General features: G+C 44.7%; 1 long non-coding RNA gene across 1 annotated transcript; it reads right to left on the bottom strand.

The window, feature by feature from the left end:
- Positions 1-3,509: 3,509 nt before the first annotated feature.
- LOC310833497 lies at positions 3,510-7,512 on the bottom strand. The gene is made up of 2 exons (XR_014558711.1): positions 7,339-7,512; positions 3,510-5,061 (listed from the first exon to the last, which is right to left on the bottom strand). It is a non-coding gene; the product is annotated as an uncharacterized lncRNA (long non-coding RNA).
- Positions 7,513-8,302: the final 790 nt, after the last annotated feature.

Genomic DNA, 8,302 nt, shown 5'->3' with positions numbered 1-8,302 from the left:
TTTCTTCCTGTTGTTGTTTGTCTGCATTTTTATTTTCTAAGAGCTATAATCAGCACGAGGGACAACAGTTTGCAGCAACAGTGGAATTATTGGGCGAGGGATTGCTGGAAGGTCTGCCCCAAGGGAGGATGAAAGAATTTCATAATATATATATATGTACTTAATTCCACACACCCACAACACCCACATCCCAAACAGAGTTCCTGTTTACAGAATGGATTGGTTAAAAGTTTTTATTAAAAAAATGTTTATTGGGGGAACAAGTTAGTATCAATTGCTGCTAACCATGGTGGATATAATTTCCCTTCCTGTTACGGTCCGGTCTACAGGCGATCGAAGTCCTAGCTGAGGACGTCAGGACCGAGGGCAAGATGGCGGGGTGGGAGCAGGAACGAGAGCCCAGAAGCCAGGGGTCTGAGGGTCAGGAAGCAGGGAGTCACGAAGTCAAGGGTCCGAGGGTCGAGAAGCAAGGAGCCAAACACAGCAAGGCAGGAAACATGTTGCTGTGGCAAAGAGCTGAAGGGAAACGCTGACCTTATATCCCTTCCCGGCTCTTGCCACCAGGTGCAGTGAGTTACCAAGTGGCCTCACCTGTGCGGTTTGCCTTGCCTTCCCAGAACAAACTTAGGAAGGCCCCAGTCCTGCGAAGCCCTGCTGGTCACAGGGCCTGGCTCCTGCATGCACTCCTGACACTTCCCTGTTGGAGGGAGACTGTCTCTGAATACCATTCTCTGGGAATCACAAGGCGGTAGGCGTGTCAGCTCTAGGGGAAAGAGGTATCAACAGCTGCCTCAATATTCCTTAGCAGGGGGCTCAGCCTCCTTCCCTGCCGATACTGAGGGGGCGCAGGGGGCCGAACTGCTGAGCCAAGTGTGGTGCAGCATCAAAGGCAGGGTCCTCCTGAGCACAAGAGAGGAGGAGCTGCAGCCATTGAAGCTGTGCCACCGCAAGGCCTCCTCCCAAAGATGCAGCACGACATTACGGGCCATACCACATATTGCGCTGCTGTCCCCCAGTCTTCAGCCAAAGATGGTTTCTCTGCAAGCGGAAGAGGGGCAGAGTTGCTATTGCATTCAGATTCTGCTTCTGGGCTTCCCACAAGCAGCTGGTTGGCCACTGTGAGAACAGAATACTGCTCTAGAAGGCCTTTGGCCTGATCCAACAATCTATCTTCTTGATAGAATCATAGAACTGTAGAGATGGAAGGTATGCCAAGAGTCGAAAATGTAAGGAAACTGAAGGAACGTTCTTTCACCTCTGGTGGACTTGCCCTAGAGTTAAGGCTTTCTGGGAAATGATATATAATGAGTTGAAAAAGGTATTTAAGTATACCTTTTCTAAGAAACCAGAGGCCTTCCTTTTAGGCATTGTTGGCCAGAGGGTGCTAAAGAAGGACCGAACATTCTTTATGTATGCAACAACAACAGCAAGGATACTTGTAGCCAAACATTGGAAAACCCAAGACTTGCCCACACTGGAAGAATGGCAGATGCAACTGATAGACTATATGGAACTTGCAGAAATGACTGGCAGAATCCGAGACCTGGGAGAGGAAGCAGTGGAAGAGGACTGGAAGAAATTTAAAGACTATTTACAAAAACATTGCAAATTGTATGAGTGTTAAGAAAGATGCAAGATTGTAAATAACATGGCACCACTAAGCTAGTTGAAAAGATTATGAACATAAGTGAAATCTAAGAAAAGATAAGTTTTGGATAAATATTATGTCTAAATTAAGTATTTAAGGTTTGGATAAAAGTATCTAAAGCTAGGGACACAATATTGGAAAATTATAAAATAAGAATTGAAATAAGGTGATAATTTGCTGGTTAAAGTTTTATAAACCAGGAACGCAGGAACGAGAGATGTGAGGAAGTCCAAAAAGCGAAGAAAATATGTTTATTGTCTAATTGATTCGGTTGTGGTATGCTTTTTGTATAAGATGTAAGTGTTTTTCCTTTTTTTCTTTTTTGTTGCTCTTTTGTTTTTTTCTCCTTATTGTACTAAGAAAATCTTTAATAAATATTATATAAAAAAGGAAGGTATGCCAAGAGTCATCTAGTCAGGGCCGTCTTTAGCATATGCACCACCAGGGTGCAAAGATCTGCCCAGCGCCCCCAAATTAACTTATATTGAGCTTTTTGGGGGAGGAGGGGGAAGCCAAAGTTGTTGACCTTTCTTTAGGGGGGAAATCACTCAACTGTAAAAATGACACAGCAGGAAAAAACTGCTTTTGTTTCCTGACTCGTCGGGAATATTTGATGCTGCAGAGTAACAGAGCGATGGAGGAGGGGGGTGGGGACTTTCGCTCCATTGCCTTTCACTGCCGCTGATCGAGAGGGACCAGTATACAGTAAGTATACATTTGGTGCCCCCCAGAATTTGGTGCCCGGGTACCCTGTACCCCTTGCACCCCTGGGTAAAGACAGCCATGCATCTGGTCCAACCCCCTCTTAAAGATAAAGGTAAAGGGACCCCTGACAGTTAAGTCCAGTCACAAATGACTCTGGGGTTGCGACGCTCATCTCGTTTTACAGGCTGAGGGAGCCAGAGTTTGTCCGCTCCGCAGACAGTTTTTCTGGGTCATGTGGCCAGCATGACTAAGCCACTTCTGGCTCAATGGAACACCGGCACCAGAGCAGCACACAGAAACGCTGTTTACCTTCCCGCCGGAGCAGTACCTATTAATCTACTTGCACATTTGGGTGTGCTTTCAAACTGCTAGGTGGGCAGGAGCAGGGACCAAGCAATGGGAGCTCACCCCATCACAGGGATTCGAACCGCTGACCTTCTGATCAGCAAGCCCAAGGCTCACTGGTTTAGACCACAGCGTCACCCACATCCCTACCCCCTCTTAATAGTATCTTAATATATCTGTCCCATCTTCTTGAGATGCATTTCCAACACTTTCCACTTGAAGACAGTGTGATGAAACCCATGAATCTTCAAACTTGCTAATCCTGCTAACCAGGAATGCACACTTGCTTAGGGCACATTAGAGTATGGGAAGAACATAAATGCATTTGACCCAGTGCCAAGTACAACATTGCTATTGCTTCTAGCTGCTGGAGAGAATGAAAATCACTGCCATCCTCATGCCGCAACCAGCTCCTTCTTTACTGTATCCTGCAGCTTGTAAAAAAACTGGACAGCAAAGTTCTTGCCCCAGGATCCACACAGCACTTTTACAGCTGATACATTGGCAAGATATTTCTCAGTTGCTTCAAACCTCCATTCAACACTGGTAGCTGCGGCCTGCAGCCATTCTTGGACTCCAAATCCCCTTGGCCACATCTGCTATGGCTAATAACCAAGGATGATAGGAGATACAGTCAAGAGCCGAGTCCAGTTCATGACCAGCAATGGGCCATGATGCCTGTTAAGAACTTTGTGTTGTGCTCAAAACCATTACATAGCTCTTTTCAATAACCAGAATATGTCATCCTTCCCTCAATGCAGACTATAAGATTTGCAGCATGTTGTAAAGTAAAAGGCAAAGACCATGTGAATGATGCAAACATACATTTTAATATGATATGGAGGCTTGAGATAAACAACAGAGCAGTAAGAATGGCACATGGGATAGAGAAGGATCAATGAAATACAGTACACACAAAAGAAAAACCAAGAGAGGGCTCAGCATCATTATTGATAACAAAGTCTCCTGACAGGAACTAAGAGTCTGTAGGTAACTATTGCTCAGTAGCTACTTCAGAGGACGTCTGATAGCATTATAGGTTTTCTTCAAGACAGTACATTGGCTCTGGCCCAGACTAGGCAAACTCAGATTCCAGTCCAAATTCCAGCAACTTGTAAGACAGGACTGATCCTCAAATCTATGTGGTTTCATCTACCTAAGTTAGACAAGTTCCATTGCAAAGTCTTGTGTCCAAGGCAGTGCTTGGTGTTGGATCTGTGACAGTTGTTTCACACAAGCTTGATGTCGAAGTCATTGAATGGTGAATCCCGACTGGTCTTGGTTTCTGTTTTCAGTGGGGATTTATTCCAAAAGTGAGCACAGTTACTGAAACTTCCACAACCTTCTGGTTAACAGTCATATGCATGGAAACCACATAGCTAAATGCTGCCATCAGATTCTTGGCAGCGGCTCCATTTTCACAGTATCATGAAGACAGAAGAAAAGCAAAGGGTTGCATCCTTTGTTAACCCTCCTCAGAGTAGGCCCATAGAAATGAATGGGTTTAACCAACTGGTCTATTAATTCCAATGGGTCTATTCTGAGAATGATTTGGTTAGATCTAACTCAACATCTCTTATCATGCATTCAGGGATGTTGGGCTGAGCTCATTTTGGTGGGTTAGACATTGAGCCAATCAAAACTAAGACAAAATGGAGATGGTCAAGACTTGGTTAGGAAGTCTAATCCATGACTTGACTTCCTCAAAAAGAACCTGAACTGCATCCTCTTGTCAGCTCCTGTCTACCATTAGAGCAGCACTTAATTTCATTTGCCTGACATTACGGAATGAAGAATTTAGCATATTCAACTGTGACAGAAAACAGGGGAACTGAATCAGATACGGAGGAGGTGTGGAATGGGATATATAGCTCAGGGGAAGAACTTGGTCAAAAAGACATCTGGACATGATTCCCACCCCCCACCCAGAACTATTGAGCACCCATAGCTCACTACAAGAAGTTGGGTGCTCAGCATTTCCAGGATCTATGCCCGTAACCATGGGTTGGTATCTAGCCATTCATCTTCCTGCTGACTCTTCTTCTCATAACCAATTGGGAGCATTCTAATACCTTCTGTAACCATAGGAGCTGAAAGGACGGCTGGAGAGACCTGGCAGGTTGTAGACAGAGCCAGACTCAGAGGCCTCTGAAGGAAGAAGGGCTGGGTATCTGTTCCCACCTAGCATGCCGTAGCCGGCACACGGGTTGTATTGCTCAATGCCGAAAACTTGGTTGGGGCAGTACATCTCTGGTCCTGGGATGGTCACCACGAAGGGTGGAGGCTGGATCGTCACGGTTGATGGTGGGCATTGAAAGGCGCAGTTATTGTAGCCAAAGGAAGACATCTTGAGGTTCAGGTTTCTAGAAGGCATTATATTATTATTATTATTATTATTATTATTATTATTATTATTAATCTGTCACATATACCAAATGGCTTTCTAGTGGTTTAAAACTCTAAAATAGGCTTCCTCAGCCTCAGTCCTCCATATGTTTTGAGACTACAATTCCCATCATCCCTGACCACTGGTCGTGCTAGCTAGGGATCATGGGAGTTGTAGGCCAAAAACATCTGGAGGACCGAGGCTGACGAAGCCTGCTTTAAAATCAATCCATAAGTAAAATATACAATAACATTAAAACAACCTTAATTATAACATCCAATACTAGGGGCTGTCTTCCTTGCACAATCTTCTCATCAACCACACCTAGCCCTTTGCCAACTGCTGTTTTCCCAGACCTTTGATAATATTTTTTATTAGTTTTCCATTTCAATCCAATAATAGCCTCATTATGACAAAAATGGAGGTATAATACAATTACTAATACCAATTGTTCAAATACCGAATTATATCATTTTTCATGCTAGAAATGATGATTTGATGGTTTTCTTTATTTCTACATTCCAAAATCTTACTAATTTCAAAATCTTACTAATTTCAATTAAATTCTGGTCATAATAATAATCCCTTATACAACAGCTGCAATATCAATAACTTCTATTTGTGCTGACACATTAAATGATTTATAAAACTACAAGCGAGGAACTAAAACTATATCCTTGTTCTTCCTGTGTGTCCCCACACCTGACCAAACCACTTTCCCTCTACAGCTCACCCATCCCCTCAGTCCCTCCTCCTCCCTCACAGCTCACCCAACTCTCACACCTTTTAATGAAGGGGAAGGTGTGTTTTTTATAGTGGCTAGCTAAACCACTATGTAATGTGCCTCCCCCCTCCATTAAACAGCGTGTCTGGACCTGCCCATACTACTTCCTTGCCCACCTATCTGCTTGCCTTCCTGCCATTTGCTACACTGTGGTTGGTGTGGCCGCCTGCTGAAGCCCAAGCAAACTGCAGTGTGGCAACATTTTGCATTTTATGTATATGGGAAGAAAACAATCCATTTGAAAGGATAAAACTCTACCACTGAATTACAGTCAGTGTTATTTTTCTAGAAAGAGAGGCGCCGGAACTCACAGTGCATGCCTCCCTTGTTCTCTTATAATGGCGCAATGGCGCCCTCCTGAGAGACGCCAAAATTGAGTTCCGGTGAGTTCCAGCTGAAAAAAGCCCTGGTTACAGATGCTCCTCTCAAAATAAGGAGGCCAGTCCTCATGTTTCTCAATAAAGGACTGATTTAAACAGGAACATAGCAAGCTGCCTCATGCAGAGATACAGCATTGGTTCACATAGCTCAGAATTGTCTACAGTGACTGGCTGTAGCTCTCCAGGGTTCCAGATAGGGACCAATCCAAGCCATTTCTGATAAAGGTTGTATTGGAACTTTCTGTTAACCACAGAATCACAAACTTGTAGAGTTGGAAGGGTCCCTGAGGGTCATCTGGTCCAACCACCTGCCATCTCAGCTAGAGCATCCATGACAGATGGCCAACCAGCCTCTGCTTAAAAACCTATACTGTCAAACAACTTCTACTGTCAGAAAACTCTGCCTGAGCTTTCTGTTTAGTCGAACTTTCCTTACTTGTAGCTTCAATCCATTGGTTCAAGTTCTACCCTCCAGAGCAGGAGAAAACAAGCTTGTTCCCTCTTCCATGTGACAGCCCTTGAGATATTTCAAGATGGCTATCATCTCCCTCAGTCTCCTCTTTTCCAGGCTAAGCATACCCAGTTCCTTTAACCGTTCCTCATAAAGCTTGGTTTCCAGACCCTTGATCATCTTGGTTGCCCTCCTCTGCACACATTCTAGCTTGATCATGACACAAGCTGCCCTATATCAAATCAGATCATTGGTCTATCACTGACTGGAAATGGCTTTCCAAGGTTTCAGAAAAGGGACATTTCCAACGCTACCTGAAGATACCGTGGATTGAAATTGACCTCCTGCATGCTCTGCTATAGCACTTCCCTTAAGCAACATATTTTACAATACTCCCTTCACTGTTATCTTTCAGGTGAGCAATGAAGAAAAGGAGACTGTCTTCTCCAAGAGTCCTTCAGACCCCAGAGATGAGCCTGGCTCTGAATTTTCCTTCAGATGAACCTTCACCATCAAATATATTTTAAGAGTTACAGGAGCTCCTTCCGATGGCACAAAGCCAACTGAGAAGGACACACACACACACAGAGAGAGAGAGAGAGAGAGAGAGAGAGAGAGAGAGAATGAAATTTATCTTACTGGGTTCTCCAGAGACGCACGGCAGAACAGAGGGGTCGAAGCAATGGAAGGAACTGATGGCTGAGTCCAAGCCTTCCAGCAACTTTTATACTGTTTCTCAGTTAGCCCAGAGGGCATGAGGCATCCTTTCTTCCCTCTATGCTATGCCAATTAATTGCCAATGATATGTCACTTAGTGTGTCAACACACCCAAAATGACTCCAATTATTTATTGCTTACATCTGATATTTGATTTGCCCAACAGGAGAAGGGAGAAATTTTTTTGTCATGCATGCTGCTTTTTTCCACAAGGAGGATCGGCATGCCTCAAAACCATTAAGGGATAAAGGTCCCAGCAATGACACATAGATGGACTTAAGGTGCTTCTTTGGGTGCCCTTGGATGTTGCTGGAGAAATGCTGAGCATGGACATATTTGGGAAACTAGAGGATTAAACTGGGGTTGTGCATCTGTGGGGGAATTGGGAAGCAAATTAGAGAAGACTAAGGGACATGATAGACCACATTTGCAATGGTAAAGGTAAAGGTAAAGGACCCCTGGATGGTTCAGTCCAGTCAAAGGTGACTATGGGGTTGCGGTGCTCATCTTGCTTTCAGGCTGAGGGAGCTGGCGTTTGTCCAGACAGCTTTCTGAGTCATGTGCCCAGCATGACTAGACCGCTTCTGGTGCAATGGAACACCGTGACAGAAACCAGAGAACATGGAAACACCGTTTACTTTCCAACAGCAGTACCTATTTATCTACTTGCACTGGCATGCTTTTGAACTGCTAGGTAGGCAGGAGCTAGGACAGAGCAACGGGAGCTCACCCCATTGCAGGGATCTGAACTACTGGCCTTCTGATCGGCAAGCCCAAGAGGCTCAGTGGTTTAGACCACAGCGCCACCCGCGTCCACATCTGCACCCTACATTTAAAGCAGTATGATACCACAGCCACAGCTTCCCCCAGGGCAGAAGCATCAGCT

This window comes from Podarcis gaigeae (genome assembly GCF_964106915.1).
Source record: "Podarcis gaigeae genome assembly, chromosome: 16".
Classification (NCBI taxonomy): Eukaryota; Metazoa; Chordata; class Lepidosauria; order Squamata; family Lacertidae; genus Podarcis; species Podarcis gaigeae.
Note: the sequence above shows the minus strand (reverse complement) of the source record. Positions and strands in the feature narration are given on the sequence as shown.